The sequence below is a fragment of the Macrosteles quadrilineatus genome, unplaced genomic scaffold (assembly GCF_028750875.1).
Source record: "Macrosteles quadrilineatus isolate MER2022 unplaced genomic scaffold, UCM_ALF_1.0 Scaffold_1__1_contigs__length_201487025, whole genome shotgun sequence".
In the NCBI taxonomy this organism is placed as follows: domain Eukaryota; kingdom Metazoa; phylum Arthropoda; class Insecta; order Hemiptera; family Cicadellidae; genus Macrosteles; species Macrosteles quadrilineatus.
The window spans coordinates 160,589,684-160,608,459 of record NW_026542594.1 but is presented as its reverse complement, the minus strand read 5'-3'; the positions used below and the strand labels follow the sequence as shown (position 1 = coordinate 160,608,459).

The 18,776-nt window shown below is 36.6% G+C and overlaps 1 long non-coding RNA gene across 1 annotated transcript; it reads left to right on the top strand.

Annotated features, from left to right (window-relative positions):
* The first annotated feature begins 1,116 nt into the window (after positions 1-1,116).
* LOC128983562 (uncharacterized) lies at positions 1,117-13,101 on the top strand. Its single transcript, XR_008489867.1, has 4 exons — positions 1,117-1,523; positions 6,447-6,574; positions 11,763-11,871; positions 12,924-13,101. It is a non-coding gene; the product is annotated as an uncharacterized LOC128983562 (long non-coding RNA).
* Positions 13,102-18,776: the final 5,675 nt, after the last annotated feature.

The following is an 18,776-nucleotide window of genomic DNA, read 5'->3' as shown; positions in this document are numbered from 1 at the left end:
TGGGCTCAGGAAAAAGATTGTGCACTTTTCCTGATGCGAGTTCCTATCAACCATATACATTTTGCCATATAACATCGTAATTTACTGGACTGCCGCAATCATACTCATACTGATAATTCTACACATTGTATATTACCATTAGAATACCTTAAAGTTGATGTGATGGGCTTAGGAAAAAGATTGTGCACTTTTCCTGACGCAAATTCCTATCAACCATATAGATTTTGCCTTATAGTTTCGTAATTCACTGGACTGCCGCAATCATACTCATACTAATTATTCTACACATTGTATATTACCATTGGAATACCTCAAAGTTGATGTGATGGGCTTAGGAAAAAGATTGTGCACTTTTCCTGACGCAAATTCCTATCAACCATATAGATTTTGCCATATAACTTCGTAATTCACTGGACTGCCGCAATCATACTCATACTGATTATTCTAAACATTGTATATTACCATTAGAATACCTCAAAATTGATGTGATGGGCTTAGGAAAAAGATTGTGCACTTTTCCTGACGCAAATTCCTATCAACCATATAGATTTTGCCTTATAGCTTCGTAATTCACTGGACTGCCGCAATCATACTCATACTGATTATTCTACACATTGTATATTAGCATTAGAATACCTCAAAGTTGATGTGATGGGCTTAGGAAAAAGATTGTGCACATTTCCTGATGCGAGTTCCTATCAACCATATACACTTTGCCTTAGACTGCTACAGCTAGACATTACCTCAGCCCGGTCACGATCGTTTGTCAATGTCCCTTCGTGTTTTTCGTGTTTTTTGTAATGTGTGTCCGTTCCGTGTATCGTGTTTTGTATATGTTTTATTTATTGAACTCTGTTAACGACCTTCGAATGAAGTGATCACTTGACACCTTGAGGCCTGAAGATGGTTCAAAACAAGAACCGAAACTAGTTGCCTAAATCAGCAACAAAGGATTACTATATGCAGGTATTGTAAACCATTTTAAGTATAATACAGTAATCCGGAGGCTAAACAACTATTTTTTAAAATAATACAACTTTAGTATAAGTAGATGGCAGAGATCTCAACTCATAGAATATTTCAAGTATCCAAGCCAGTTTACAATACAATGGAAACTTACATGGGAATGTGTTTACTGTACAATGGAAAAAATGGATGTCAGCAAATAAGATTTTAGGTCAAGCTATTCCATATTTAAAATTAAGAAAAAGAACTGCCAACTATTAAACTGTCCCTTTAGGATTTGGAATTTTTCCCTCAAGAGCTTGGAATTTTTGAAGTGACAAATGTTGATTTTAACCAATTCCACTAAAGCTGCATCACACAACACAGGTAAATAGAAGTATGTTTTGGTCCAGATAGGATTACTTTTAATAGTTCGTTGATCCTGTTTCAGATCTCTCCGATTGTAGCGGGTGAACTTTCCTGAGAAAATCTCACAGCAAGTAATTCAACTACTTCCAAGTATGAACTTCCCGCTTCGAGAAGATGTTAATATCAGCGGTCTTTTTTATCATTTGCAGGTAATTTTTTACATATCTTATAACTATATGTTTAAATTGATAAGAATATGATACTCAATGGATTTACGTTACGACCTACATGCTACGTAACTACACAGCGCTCCCAGGGGTGTGTGCCATAACCTAAGGTAACCGCAGCTCGGCTGACAGTTTATTGAGCGGAGCGAGCGAAGCGAGCGAAGCTCTTATACGTCGACTTTTATGCATTTCGTAATACGCAAACTCCTCCTAGACGGCTGAATCAATCGTTTTCAAATTTTGGATGGTGATAAAGACCATATCGGTGAGTGCCAACATCTATATGGCGTTAAAAATAACTCTCAGGAATCCGCCCCACTGGGTCTCAAAGTTTCAATGTAGTCCTTATGGAAGCAGTATTTGACACATAAACAAAGACATATGATCAGCTGTTGACTTTAAAATGCAGTAGATAAATAAATAGCTGATAGCATTATTCCTCAGATATTAGAACATAAACGGTGGTTTGGATCATAAAATAATCAAATGACGACAATAACTTGAGGTCCATGACGTAGGAAGTGGTGAAGGAAGTAGTAAAGGTGAGCAGTCTGGAGTGTGCAAACCGTTTATGACATTTAGATTTAGGTATCTGCAATCCAAAATTTATAAGGGAAGGGAGGAAAACGGGTCCGCGACGTAGGAAGTGTTAAAGGAAGTACTAAGGGTGAACAGTCTGGAGTGTGGAAACTATTTATGTCGATTAGATTTAGGTATCTGCATTCCTAAAATTCGATGGGAAGGGAGGAAAACGGATCCGCGACGTAGAAAGTGGTGAAGGAAGTACTAAAGTGAGCAGTCTGGAGTGTGCAAACTGTTTATGAGGGTTAGATTTAGGTATCTGCATTCCAAAAATTATAAGGGAAGGGAGGAAAACGGGTCCGCGACGTAGGAAGTGTTAAAGGAAGTACTAAAGGTGAACAGTCTGGAGTGTGGAAACTGTTTATGACGATTAGATTTAGGTATCTGCATTCCTAAAATTCTATGGGAAAGGAGGAAAACGGATCCGCGACGTAGAAAGTGGTGAAGGAAGTACTAAAGTGAGCAGTCTGGAGTGTGCAAACTGTTTATGACAATTAGATTTAGGTATCTGCATACCAAAAATTATAAGGGAAGGGAGGAAAACGGGTCCGCGACGTAGGAAGTGATGAAGGAAGTAGTCAAGGCAAGCTGTCCGGGTTGTGGGAACTGCTTAAGCCCATTATATTAAGGTATTTGCAATCCTATGATGCTATGGGAAGGGAGGGAAACATGTCCGTCACGTAGGAAGTGGTGAAGGAAGTAGTAAAGGCCAGCAGTCAGGAGTGTGGGAACTGTTTATGACGATTAGATGAAGATATCTGCAATCATAAAATGCTATGGGAAGGGAGGATAACGGTTCCGCGACGTGGGAAGTGATGAAGGAAGTAGTCAAGGCAAGCTGTCCGGAGTGTAGGAACTGTTTATGACAATAAGATTAAGGTATCTGCAATCATAAAATTCTATGGAAAGGGAGGGAAACAGTTCCATGGCGTAGGAAGTGGCGAAGGAAGTAGTAAAGGCGAGTAGTCCGGAGTGTTGGAACTGTTTATGACGATTAGATTGAGCTATCTGCATTCCTAAAATTCTATGGGAAGGGAGGAAAACAGGTCTGTCACGTAGGAAGTGGTGAAGGAAGTAGTAAAGGCGAGCGGTCCGGAGTGTGGGCACTGTTTATGACGATTAGATGAAGTTATCTGCAATCATAAAAGCTATGGGAAGGGAGGATAACGGGTCCGCGACGTAGGAAGTGATGAAGGAAGCAGTCAAGGCAAGCTGTCCGGAGTGTGGGAACTGTTTATGACAATTAGATTAAGGTTTCTGCAATCATAAAATGCTACGGGAAGGGAGGAAAACGGATCCGCGACGTAGGAAGTGATGAAAGAAGTAGTAAAGGCGAGCAGTCCGAGGGTTGGAACTGTTTATGACGATTAGATTAAGGATTAAGGTATCTGCAATCATAAAATGCTATGGGAAGGGAGGAAAAGGGGTCCGCGACGTAGGCAGTGATGAAGGAAGTAGCCAAGGCAAGCTGTCCGGAGTGTGAGAACTGCTTATGACCATTATATTAAGGTAGTTGCAATCCTATGATGCTATGGTAAGGGAGGGAAACATGTCCGTCACGTAGGAAGTGGTGAAGAGAGTAGTAAAGGCGAGCAGTCCGGAGCATGGAAACTGTTTATGACGATTAGATTAAGATATCTGCAATCATAAAATGCTATGGGAAGGGAGGATAGCGGGTCCGCGACGTAGGAAGTGATGAATGAATTAGTCAAGACAAGCTGTCCAGGCCCACTTTTATAAACGGGCAGACTGGGCATATGCCCAGGGGCGCCGGAGGTTTGGGGGCGCTCACAGGGTGCCCCTCAACCATCGCCTGCCCGCACTAGGAAAAAAGGGGGGTACTGCTTTGGGTTTGCCCAGGGCTCCACTGACCCTTAACGCAGCCCTGAAGCTGTCCGGAGTGTGGGAACTGTTTATGACGATTAGATTAAGGTATATGTAATCATAAAATGCTACGGGAAGGGAGGGAAACAGGTCCGTTGTGTAGGAAGTGGCGATGGAATCAGTAAAGGCGAGCAGTCCGGAGTGTGGGAACTGTTTATGACGATAAGATTAAGGTATTTGCAATCCTATGATGCTCTGGGAAGGGAGGGAAACATGTCTGTCACGTAGGAAGTGGTGAAGGAAGTAGTCAAGGCGGGCTGTCCAGAGTGTGGGAACTGTTTATGACGATAAGATTAAGGTATCTGCAATCTTAAAATGCTATGGAAAGGGTTAGGAAAAGGTCCGTGGCGTAGGAAGTGGCGAAGGAAGTAGTAAAGGTGAGCAGTCCGGAGTGTGGGAACTGTTTATGACGATTAGATTAAGGTATCTGCAATCATAAAATGCTGTGGGAAGGGAGGAAAACAGGTCCACGATGTAGGAAGTGGTGAAGGAAGTAGTAAAGGCGAGCAGTCCGGAGTGTGGGAGCTGTTTATGACGATTAGATGAAGATATCCGCAATCCTAAAATGCTATGGGAACGGAGGATAACGGGTTTGCGACGTAGGAAGTGATGAAGGAAGTAGTCAAGGCAAGCTGACCGGAGTGTGGGAACTGCTTATGACCATTATATTAAGGTATTTGCAATCCTATGATGCTCTGGGAAGGGAGGGAAACATGTCTGTCACGTAGGAAGTGGTGAAGGAAGTAGTCAAGGCGGGCTGTCCAGAGTGTGGGAATTGTTTATGACGATAAGATTAAGGTATCTGCAATCTTAAAATGCTATGGAATGGGTTAGGAAAAGGTCCGTGGCGTAGGAAGTGGCGAAGGAAGTAGTAAAGGTGAGCAGTCCGGAGTGTGGGAACTGTTTATGACGATTAGATTAAGGTATCTGCAATCATAAAATGCTGTGGGAAGGGAGGAAAACAGGTCCACGATGTAGGAAGTGGTGAAGGAAGTAGTGAAGGCGAGCAGTCCGGAGTGTGGGAGCTGTTTATGACGATTAGATGAAGATATCCACAATCCTAAAATGCTATGGGAACGGAGGATAACGGGTTTGCGACGTAGGAAGTGATGAAGGAAGTAGTAAAGGCAAATTGTCCGGAGTACAGGAACTGTTTATGACAATTAGATTAAGGTGTCTGCAATAATAAAATGCTATGGGAAGGAAGAGAAAAGGTCCGAGACGTATGAAGTGGTGAAGGAATTTTTAAGGTGAGCAAAGTGGAGTGTGGGAACTGGAAACCGTTTGTAGCAGTTAAATTAATGTATCTGCAATGCTGAAATGCTATGAGAAGGGATGGAAGCATGCCCACGACATAGAAAATGGTGAAAGAAGTGTTAAAGGCTAGCAGTGCAGAGTGTGGGGAATGTTTGTGGCAATTAGATTAATGTATCTAAAATACTAAATTGCTATGGAAAGTGATGAAAACAGGTCCACGATGTAGAAAAAGGCTTAGAAAGTAGTTAAGTATGAGCATAGTGTGAAAACCGTCTGTGGCAGTTAGATTGATGTATCTTTAATCCAAAAATGCTATGAGAAGGGAAGGAAACAAGTCTATGACGTAGAAATGGTGAAGGAAGTAGTAAGGCTGGCAGCGCAGAGTGTGGGAACTGTCTTTGGCAATTACATTAATATATCTGCAATCCTAAAATGTTATGGGAAGAGAGGGAAATAGGTCCACGACGTAGGGGGTGGTGAAGGAAGTAGTAAAGGTGAGCGTGTTGAGTGTGGGAATGGATTAATGTATCTGCAAAGCTAAAACGCTATGGGAAGAGACTGTAAACTGTAGGTTAAAATAATTTCGAAGCACGAATCGATACATATTTCGATACATGCAATCCTTTATAATAGAAATTTACAACTGAGTTGCCAACAGCTGATTTTTACTCCATAGAGGATAAAAACTATTTTTACTCCATAGAGGATAAAAACTTTTTTACTTCCTAAAGACTAAAATTGCTACTTTAGACCCTCAACGCATGCATTAAAAACGACTGGTATTACTGCAGTATGACCAAAACAATATAATATAAACCCTTGACGACTCCGCTCAATTTTGTGGATGCTTCTGCGAACGCCACCTAGTATTTAATTATTTTAGTCTATGAAGATACACAATGGATTTACAGATCAGCGTTACTAAACAGTAAACATGCAATAGTATGTTAATAAACCGATGTATAATTTGGAAAAATAAACTAACAAATAAAATAGATCTCATGATAGATTTAAATTACCTAAGTACTGGCGTTTGTCCAGAATAATCAGTAAATTCTATATATATCGAAGATATGATAAATTAGATTCTAGACTTTGTTGATTTTACAAGAAACGTATATATTTAATCATAATTGTGTTAATCCTTTAATCCTTTTAACCCCTTGATGTGCCTTGTTGCAGGAATATCACCGTGGTGTGCTGCTGTCTGCCAATCGTACCAAAAGCGTAGCATGGAATTTAACTCAGCTGTAAATTCTGCCCCACGTCGGCCACGTCAGGCTCCTTGAACAGTTTCGTCCCTTATTAAGGTAATTATCTTACAAATGATTTACTATTTAAAACAAAGAAATTAATAGTTGTTAAATACATAGACACTTTAAAAGGTCTCTTAATTTTTTTTAAGGTTCTTGCTATATTGAGCTGATCTGTTTCCCAAATGAGGTTCAAGAAGAATATCTTGTCTGTGGTAAAGCAAAATTCTAAACTACATAAATACTGTAGGGCTGTATTTCCCTAACAGCGGACACAGCAGTTGCGGGGGCCTAGGCCTAGGAGGGGGCCCATCTATTTTTTTTTTTTTATAAATTAATTTCACTGATTTAATCTGTTTTGCCGCAATTGAGAGAGACGTTGATAATCGGATAATGGAAGACGATAATAATGTCTACATAGCCAAGGAAAATAGTCAGAATTCACTACAATCACTATTTTTTTCATTTAAAATTTTTTTTCGCCCCCCAAAAAAGCCAATTGCCTTGCACCTAATATCGGCCCTGCACATTCCGGTTAGTAAACCAATCCTATCCTATCTAACAACCACATCATTCTTTTGTGGTGCATTTGTCCACTGAAACTGTGATCCGCGACTCTCACCCGACTGTCGTGCTTGCAAGGGCGTACATGATTAAATGGGTGCTCACCCACACCACAATTGTTTTGTCAGATGTCGTGCGTTCTCCCCATTAGTCCTAGTTCTCGTTGCACCTTCTCTCTGTGCACTTTGCATACTGCGTTTGTTTTTTGAAGTGAATAGTGACAGTTGTGAGTGACAATGGCTTCAAATATGAATTATCGTGTAGATCGAAAATAGCAACTGAAGTGATAATTGACAATGATGTTTTGATTGAATTAGTGGAAGCAAACCCAGTACTGTGGGATAAAACTTTAAACTATTATAAGGACAGAAATTAAATGAAAGAAGCGTGGAAACTAGTTTGCTCTGCTCTGAGAGAGGTTTTTGAACAATTGGAGGGTAAAGAAAAAAAACATTTATTAGTTATTATTTATTATTATTAGGTTTTTTAATCAATTAATAACTTGATTAATTGGGTTGAATCCAGTACTTCCTCTCAATCCTACGCTGCCTAATTCTGCACCACATTGCAACCACAGGTAACAGATTCATTGTTTTACTATTTTTGATACAGGACCACTCTTAATATATTGCACAACACACACTCACTCGTCCACAGCTACCGAGCAACTGGTCATTTACCCGATAAAAATACAGTAAAAAACAGTAAACATGCAATTGTACGTAAATAAACCGATGTATAAATTGGAAAAATAAACTAACAATTCAATAAGATCAAATGATAGATATTTAGTCTAGTCAAGATATGAAAAAAACCCCTTAACCTTAAAAAAATTGCTCTAAAAGGTTTTTTGATGGTTTTCATTTCCAAAAAGTATGTTAAATTACATACTAAAAGTCTAATAAAATTGGAGTCTCGGAAATTGGGTTTTTCCAATATGGCATCCAAAAATATGAAAAAATAATAAACCTTACTATTTTCCCTGTAAATTTTCTTCTGAACATCCAATTTAGACCGAATTTGGTACAAACCTTTGAAACTGTATTATCTATAAACTATTCATGATTTAAGATAAATAATATACAGTAAACGTGTTGTATGGGGTTGAAAATAGGTAAAAATCTGTCTTAAGTTGTTAGTAGTAAATAACTTATTTCAATATTAGTCACTATAGGGAACAAAACTTTTTATCCCTAGTCTGTGCTATACTCATGTTGTAAATCCTTAAAAAATATATGCAATTTAGTATTTTTAATCATTAAATTATCCTAAGTGGTGGTGGGATAGTTATAAAAAAACAATGTAATTCTTATGGGTACTCTGAAAATTACCATATCTTAATTGTTAATTGGTACGCTTGGATAACAATTCATCGTGGCCTGTATCGTCTCCACAGATACAAACACACACATATTTGTCATAAGCGAATTCTGTGTTGAGTCAAGTAATAGAATTTGTTTCAATACTTTTTTTACGCTCATTTAATTCTTTTATTTTGTAATAGTTCACAAGTAGTTTATAAACAAAATATATGTATAAAGTTAACAGGTATATTTTGGTAATACTGTTGTTAATCAGCTGTTTTTAAACTCCACAGGATTCGCTTCCGCTCATTCAATTGTAGTTTAGTAATAAAACACAAATAGTTAATTACAAAAATAATTACATGTATAATGTTTACAGGTTTATTTTGGCAATACTGCTGTTAATTAGATGTTTTTTTTTTTACTTCATATGTTTCCAATCGTATTATTGTTCATGTTTACAGTTATTTAGATCAAATTTAGTCTAGCCAAGATATGAAATAAAACCCCTTAACCTTAAAAAATTGCTTTAAAAGATTTTTTGAAGGTTTACATTTCCAATAGGTATGTGAAATAATATACAAAAAGTCTAATAAAATCGGAGTCTCGTAAATCGGGTTTTTTTCAATATGGACAAAATTTCCAAATTTCACTAAAATACTTCCATTGACAAGCAAGCTTTAACACTTTATTTATTCTTCATAAGAATAACATGGTCATTTTAAATGTACACTTTTTTATTTTCTCCGTAACCGTTAGGCACACAACAACGCGTCTGTATACTAAATTATTTTTTTTATGATCTCTTCAAAATGGTTTGGAAATAAATTGCAACTTTTTACAGTGAAAAATGGGAAAATCCCATTTTTACCCCGTAAAAATAGGAGATCTTAAGCATACTCAATTTTTTGGCTCAACCTAGACACAAATCTTAAATATACACAAATCATAATACAAAAACTTTCTTCAGGGTTATATGTTTTTAGGCCAGTGTCACTAATGTAACCTGGACATTCTAAAATAAAAATATTTTGTCTTATGGTCTGGCAATCTATGGAGGAACGCCCAAAAAATTTAGATACAGTTCTGAAACTAAAAATGCTATAATAATCATGCTATACTTAGACAAACGATAACTGTAAAAGATCAATTTTCAAAACTACAAATTTTGACTGTCTGATCAATAAATATGTACTACAACTAGTGGCCTGTAGGGGCCATAGCCCCTAATTTAGACTACAATAAAAAGCCATAAGACAAATATTCGAAATATGTTTTTAAAATTATCAATTTTATGTTACTTAAAATTAACAGTGTTTCTTTTTTTATATCTTGCTTTTCCTTCCGTTGGAGTCGTATATTAGTTGCTTCTGATGGGTCAATGAAATTCAATTGTAAAATAATGATTAAATCAATAACACAACATAACAAATGGAAACGTGCACACGGTTTGGCCTGAGCCCGGAGAACGACGAATCAGAGCTGCAATCATACTGCCAAACATTGCACATCTTTTCTAGTTTAAAATTGAAGATTTGTTTTGTAATCTTACGAATTCTGTTATAGTTTCCATTTCGAGAACCAAATGTATGTAAAGGTTAAAATTATTATTAATTATTATGAAGGCAACTGCCCTCATACCTTTTCCATTTCACGGTAGTAAGTCAGAAATATATCTATGAATTTGTCCCTGAATTTTAAAACAAAATTTGGAAATTAGGAAAAATGTCCATCCATATGAACTAGAAATAAACTTTATATAAATTTATCAATCTTAGCTTCTATGAAAAAACTAAAAAAAGGAAACCTTCATGGGATCAAAATTTTTGAATAATTTTCCTACCAAATTAAAAAGTAAAATAAACCAAAATTATTTCATACATCTAGTGAATCAACTGCTAAAAAAAAGAACTATTATTCATTTGAAGAGTTTTTTCAATTAATGTAAAAAAATGTCGAGATGCTCTGCTGGAAAAAAATAAACAATAAAAACAACTCGATGACCCAAAGTGCCGCTCCAGAGATTTTTAAGATTTGCTCACTGCAACTACTCTACTGGCTGCAAGAATTTGCAATGCTCCTGCAACAAAGTATGGGTTACCTTGTACTACAGCCAGCTTGGAGAACAATGTGCCAGTTCGTAAAGTGATCATAACAGTGTACAACTTGATGAAAATTATGAATTATTATTTGTATAATGCTCTACTACTAACCACAAGAAAGTGTGACTATATTATACTATTACTAATATTATAAATGTGGCAGTTTGTTTGTTTGAAGTTCAATCACGCATTAACTACTGGTCGGATTGGGCTGAAATGTGGCTTTATGATAGCTCAGATTCCCGATTAATACAAGCCTATTCTTATCTAAAAAATCCTTTCGGGCTAAAAATGTATAGATATTTATTTAAGTAAATAACATATGTATGTTGAATTTTAGCTAGCTTGTGATCTTTATTTTAAGACCTATTATTGGATTTTTCAAGAAAAAAAATAGTCATAAATTAAAACACCCCCACCGCAGCAAACCTGCACCCTAAGCGAATTTCAATTTGCCTGATTGAATTTACACTAAAATATCACATTAAAAATATCATATTAAAAATATCACATTTATTCCCTATTTTAATAGCACTAGTTTAACTAGTACTTCAGTTTGCTGCGACAGAGAGGGTAAAAAAGTGTTTTTAGTAAAATGTTAAATAGTTTAGTATAAAACAAATGCATTTTCCAAATTTGATAAAAATATATTCATATACAGGCTAACTACAACAAGTTTTCTTATTCTCCGTAAGAAAAACATAGGAGTTTGAAATTTAATTTTTTTTTTTAATTTTCTCCGTAACTATGTATTAGACCCATGACAACGCTTCAATGTACTAATTTTTTTCTGAGCCCTAAAATGGTTTCAAAATAAATTGCAAAATTTTACGTTTTTAGGGTCAAAAATGGGGAAAACACATTTTTACCCCGTAAAACCCCCCATAATCCCCCGTTCCCATGGTCCGATCATGCTGGTTCGCGAAGTCGTTCAAATAAATGTAGGTTTACATGTTTGTACCAAATTTCATCGAATTCGGATAATTTTTGCTTGAGTTATTGTGCTAACGGACACATTTGACCAACATCTTGGACGCCATCTTGAATTTTGGACTTCCGAGACTCCGATTTTATTAGACTTTTTTTCCTGGAAAATACACATAATTTTAAGTCAAAATAACCAATAAAACAATTTAAAGCAATTTTTTTAGGGTTCTCGTACGGATTTACTCGACTAATTCTAGACTTGGTTGATTTCACAAGAAACGTATATAATTAATTGTAATTGTGTTAATCCTTTTAAACCTTTAAACCCCTTGATGTTCCTTGTTGCAGGAATATCACAGTGGTGTGCTGGTGTCTGCCAATCAAAAACGTAGCATGAGATTTAACGCAGCTGGATCCTGCCCCACGTCAGGCTACTCGAACACTTTTGTCCCTTGAGGTAACTATCATACACTTGATTTACTATTTGAAACAAAGAAATAAATAGTTGTCAAATACATAGACACTTTAAAAGGTGTCTTAAGCTTTTTTTAGTTCTTATCATATTGAGCTGATTTCTTTCCAGTATGAGGTTCAAGAACAATCTTCTTGTTACAAGTAGAATTGAAAATATATTTCTAACAGTGCATTTAGAGTGGAGTCAATATTTTAGTGGCCCCAGTTACCAAGCTTTTGTGTTTTAAAAAAATACACAAATACCAGCTGCTTTGAAACAAAACAGCTGTTAGATTAGAACCCTATTTGTGGTGCCACTTCAATGGCTGTGGCCTGGAGTTAAAGGGGGCATGAATGTAAAAGAATATAAAAAAAATTCAAAAAGGTAAAAGGTTTAAATTACCTGTATCCGTCACGTTTGTAGTTAATTAACTACAGCCGTTTCGTGTTGTAAAAACATATCTTCAGTTCAAACGTACATTGATTTATTCCATGGTCGTCATAAGGTTTAAAGTTCACAGAAATAACACATACACGTACACAAAACACTAAACATAAATTGGCCAATACAAAACGTACGAAAACGCCTATGACCTACCTTCTACCGGCACCGTACGTGTCCGATGTCTATTACGTGTTTTTCGTATTTTTTGTTTTGGCCAATTTATGTTTAATGTTTTGTGTATGTGTATGTTATTTTTGTGAACTTTAAACCTTACGACGACCATTCCATGGAATAAATCAATGTACATTTGACCTGAAGATGTGTTTTTACAACACAAAACGGCTGTAGTCAATTAACTACAAACCAGGATCACTTGACGGATACAGGTAATTTAAACCTTTTATTGTAATATTCTTTTATCCAGAGGCTATAGGCTACCATAAAAATGAAAAGAATATTCATTGAAAGAGACTATAATTAATTAGGTCCCAGGTCCTAATATCAGAGTAGTATGTATTATATAGTATGTATTATGAGCGACTTATCAGTATTCAAAGTATCAGGTAGTATGTCCCTGATACTAGTGATGATGTTGTCTTTCTTCTGTTAAGATGGAGGGAGAGTACTAGATGCCGACATGGACCTGCTCTGTGTCGCCGTCACAGGAACAGTACAAGCTGTGCAGACCGACTCGCCACTCTGAACGACTTTGGAAAGCGAAGAATTGGCACATGCTCTGTATATTTCTAATCTTTTTTTGTATTAAACTCCGTTTACAAAATTTTGGTGGTTATGGGGGTTCTTTAAATTTAATTTCCTATTAACAATTCATTAGACTTGACTTGATGAAAAAGTATATTTTTAACTGAGATAAAATTACAATGAATGAACATTAAAAGTAAAAAAGTGTATTTTATTTATTCATGCAACAAAAGATTATAAACAAAATACATTTCATAGAAAGCTTCAAACGCCTCAGTAGGCTTGTTTGCTTGTTTCACTCATATCTTTTTACAGGTTTCACTAGTCTTTCAAACTTTGTTCCAATTTCTTCATTAGGATGACTAGATCGTGAAGCAGGATGATTATTGTTATTATTATTACAACAGAAACAAATAGCTGGACAGATGTCAATAAGCTCAACCGCTTAATCAGCTGTAACATACATTTAGAGAAAAGTGGTAGGGAAACCCAGAAAAACTTCCCCTTAAACCGCCTGCATTTTGTAAACGGACTATTCTGATGTGATTATTGTTTTTATTGAATTATTGTTTGGTACTGTGTTGTCCATTTATGTAATTGTATAAAAAATATGCTATACTCTAACATCGTTTGCACAGAGTGTTCCGTTTTTTTGTTTGTAACAATATTTTGGTGCTAGACTTAGTTAAATAGAATCGGAAAAATTCCCAGATGTATGGCTGGAATGGAGGAGCTACGAAAAGGTTAATACAGCGCTGTGCCTCACTAACTCCCAATACCCTTTCCTAACTTACCTGAAATAACAAGACTGGATCGTAGTCTCCTCTATTCCCAGTTTGAGCTCTGAGAGGTAAAATATAAACAATAAGTAAAATGTTTAGGGAAATAACTGGCGTAAGCCTAGATGAATAGATTGTTTAGAGAATAGCCGGCTCTCTAACCCTGGCTACTGAACCGGAGCACTCCATTATGTTTTTTTATTATTTTTATTTTTATTTTGTGTAAGTTGTTACACGAGTAGTTTTGGGTTACCCCCATGTCTTTTATGTAAAATAATCATTTGTACGGTCTCATGTAGCACATATACAATGTATAATACAGTACTCTAGTTTTTTGTGTTATAGTGTATTTATGTATGACTGTTTTTAAGATAATCAAGTTGATACAAAAGGGACTTAGTAGACTAGCCATGCACATGAGTCCGGTGAAAGCTCCTGCGGTGTGTGTGTTCTTCACAGAGGGAACAGATAGCTTTCAAAATATAAACTGAAGCGCTCGAACTCACCCATTAAGTATATCTTTTCCGACTGTTGCCAAATTTCCGTTTTCCAATATAGGGGATAAGCTATTACCGTAATATCCGGACCTGGGACAGGTTGACTTATTCGTTTTGATGTTCCCAGAGAACAAAAACACCATACGTTGAAATGCATTCATTCCATTAGGATGATAACCGATAACTTGAGTAACTGTAACCCGATTTTGATCATATTTGATATAAATAAACATTTAGTAAACCTTACGTTTATTCAAATGAGTTTGCGAATCAGCATGCTTAGGCTATGAGGACGGAGTTCTAGGGAGCCGCGGTAAAAATTGGTTTTTCTTTTTCATTCCTAGAACATAAAATGTTTGAATTGTTTTTCAAACATTTTTGTAAAGCTTAGAAACTCAAATGATGATTTAGTAGATTAAAGTGTACTTTATATGGTTCTAGAGAAAAACGGTAAATCTGAAATTTCCATGTTATTTTAAAAATAATAAATAATCTTAAGTAATTTTCTTTTATGGCAAATTGATTTATTTCATACTCGACTTTTAGTGTTTCTCTAAAAACACACTTTACTGTCCTGTAGCAGCAAACCTAAGCACTCACTAAACTTAAGGTTTGATATAGGAAATACATTTTACAAGGTAAACGACATATTTTAAATATCTTTTGCCATCCCAGATTCAAGAACTTGAATTATACGTATTAGATTTACGTTTGTTGTAGTTGCCCGAGTTCTTCTAGGTAAGAGATTTTTATCACCCCATGAATTTCTCCACCTTGTGTTTCATCTTCAGGTGTCTTCTTGAATTCATATTCTATAACTACACTAATTTATATTTACAATAATATTTACACACATGGTCACTAGTACTGCGGTTGGGTCAATCGGACAGCGACGATGTAGACTTGGCGGAATCATCGTGGATGGTCTTTCTTCCTCAGTTTCATTTCTAGACTTAGGGATGTCGGCATTTGGGCCGATCGACGGTTGAGGTTAATTTGACTCTCCTGGTTTATGGTCAGTGATTTGATCTCTGTTGTTGCTGATGGTTTGGTGCTATGTTTCCAGTTTTGTTTGTTTCAATGTCGCTTTTGTATATTAATTTGAAAATTGTAGGACTGGTGTAGTCTTCTTTTTTGTTTAGGAGGGTGTTCGATCCATTTATATTTTGTAGCTTTCTTTTACTTTTGCCATGGGATTTTGAGTCGGTTTTATTCTGAATTGTGAGGGAGTCGGGAATCGTAGAGTTGTTATGATGACTTGTGTCATGCTCTTTAAATAGTTGATAAACTGTTCTGTTGGTATAACCTGTGGTATTGGTTGTTAGATGGTGGTTATAGGAAATATTTTTGTGACTCTCCCATCTTTAACTAGCCTGTCTTTTATATAAGGAATTTTGTAATTTGGAATGAGGTTGGTTTTTACTTTATAGGTAGGTGGGTGTCCAACTCTTTGGAATTTTTAGGTTGATTTGTCTATATAGTTGGTGGATACGTACGTATCTTTTGGTTGGGTCATGTACGTCTGGTTGTATCCTTTTTCATTTGGCTGGTAATCGTGTCAAACCTCGAATGGTCTAATGCTGACAATCCCAGTCTAAGAATTGAAACGGAGGAAGAAAGACCTACTGCCATGATGACTACGCCACTTATTCATCGACGTGTTGTCCGATCGACCCCTACCGCTATTGTACTAGGGACCGTTTATGTATCAATATTTTTGTAAATTTAGACAATAGGTTAGTAATAGGGAGATAAATTCAAGAAGACCCCTGAAGACGCTGCACAAGGTGGAGAAATCCATAGGGCGACACAAACATCTTACCTGCAAGAGGTCAGGCAACAACAACAAAGGTAAATGGGACAATTTTTTGTCAAACACCAATCAGGCAAATAAAAATGTTCCTAGTCTGTAGGTTTGCTGCGGCGGGGGATATTTATTCCTCACAATTTCTTAGCGATTTACTGGTAAGTCTACTGGTCCTTGTGGAGTGTAATTCAATTCCTATCTAGATTTGGGGCATATATACGTTTTTCTGTTTTTGCTGTTTTTCTGTTCTGTGTAATGTAGTTATTTTTGTTATTCGTTCACAATATTTAGGCAGTTTTTGGGGAAGAATCCCCTCTACTTGATCCTTACCTTTGAAATAATAGCTTAACAGCTGATTAAGTAACATACTGTACATTAAATACAAAAAAGTAGTGGGGGAACTTCCCCTCAAACCCCTTAATTATTGTGAACGGAGTAGTAATGCAGAGTCAACAATCATGTACACCATGTAGTTATAAGTTTCTTTTCTCTTCGTATCATTCTGTTAACATTTTATGCTACATGACGGTGCTAGGAAAAAGTAAAGTTTGTAAAGTCAGTAAATCTTAATGTGTTATTGTAGTCTTGTAGAATATAAATGTTAAGAAAATTGTTCTTGTTGGTTTATTTTTTGTGGTATTCAAAGGAAAGAGTAAGGGGTGTAAATTCAAAATTTGAAAGGGGTCAGATATTTTGAAAGAGGGCAGAATTTTAATCTGCCAGGGGCATACATCATATACCAACCCTATCCAGAGGTATTATTAATTAACTTCATATAAGTATCCCAAGTAATTTTTAAAACCTTCCAGCCTAAACTTGTATATAAAAAAACTTTTGCAAATATTATGACAGCTAGCCTACTACTGGACGGAATTACACGAGGGTTGTACCAAAAGAAAGGTTATCGGTCCTATGCAGATGGTAAATAAACAGTACTAACATCCACCGATGGTCGTGATAGAGGCTCATCTTCAATAGCCATAAATAGCGACTCTGCCATGTTCCGTTTCCTCCAATCCGGTTCTTTGTATAGAATTTTGCTGGAATCCCATTTTACTGTATGATTTGTCTCTAATACATGTTCACAGATTCTCGAGCCATACCTATCCTTATTTTTAACCTTTTTAACGTGTTCGTTAATCCTCACCGTCACTGGCCTTGACGTTTGCCCTACGTAGTTTCTACCACACGAACAAGGAATTTTATAGATAATATTTTATAGAACTTCGTATCGCCTAAGTTATAGGTTTCCCCTAAGACAGACCGATGGAAAGAAAGTACCGTTACGTTTAATTTTCAAGATGATCTCGTTCGCATCGCTCAATCACGTCCTGGTTGAAGTTCGTTCGCTACGCTCACTCACCTTTGGGTTGGAGCTTGTTCGCTACGCTCACTCACCTTTAGGTTGGAGCTCGTTCGCTGCGCTCACTTGCCTTCAGGTTAGCTCGTTCGCTACGCTCACTCGCCTCCAGGTTGAAGTTCGTTCGCTACGCTCACTCACCTTTTGGTTGCAAATTAGCTGTTGTCATAAATGTAAAAGAAATAATAGTGCTGCACCCTGTTGGTAATCCTTGTAACTTTAATGCTATTGAACATCATAGAACAGAACCAACTTGTTTAATTGAAACAGCTGTTAAGATTCATTAATTCCATTTCTGATAAGGTTAACATGGGAAACTCCAGAGCCACTGGGGCGAAGCCCTTTTAAGAATTTCGAAACGGGAAATAGTTTACTTCCTATTCGCATACCTACAGAATTTACACACCAAATTTCATAACGATCGGTGAAGTCGTTCCGGAGGAGTTTGCAGACAAACACTGTGACACGAGAATTTTATATATTAGATTTTTTGTGTTTTGCTGTTCATTTTCAGGTTTTAGTTTGGTGAGACGGCTACGAATTCCTAAATTGCATAAACCAGGCATCCCTTTGCGTCCGATAGTAAGTGCAATTGACTCACCGTACTACCAACTATCTAGGTTCCTCTTACCATTGCTGACACCTTACTTTGGTCAATCTGATAGTTTTATAAGAGACTCAAAAGATTTTATTGACAAAATAAACCCACACAAACCCAGCAATAGCACTATGCTCGTCAGCTTTGATGTGACGAACTAATTCCCTAACGTTCCGATCGACCCTTGTTTGACAATTGTGAGGGAAAAGCTTGAAAACGACGTCAATCTAGAAGATAAAACTAAGATCCCCATATCCAACATTATGGAACTACTAACAGTCTGTACTAAGTCAAACTACTTTCAAGTTGAAAATGATTTTTTTGAGCAAACCCAGGGTATGGCGATGGGCGGGGTTCTAAGCCCCATCTTAAGCAATATTTTTATGGATAAATTTGAGCAGGATGCAATTAGATCATTTCAAACCAAACCAAGAATCTGGCTGCGCTATGTAGATGATGTGTTTTGTATGTGGGAGGATTCAATGGAAGAGCTTATGAAATTTAAAGACCACCTAAATAATCAATTAGACTCCATACAATTCACTATTGAACTTGAAAAAGACATTAGGTTACCATTTTTAGACGTACTAGTTGAAAAATTGGATCAAGGCTGGCTTACTAGCGTCTACCGAAAACCCACTGCTACAGGACAATATCTAAACTTTGCTTCTAATCACCCAACTCATGTCAAAACAGGCTTGGTTATCGGTCTTATCAAACG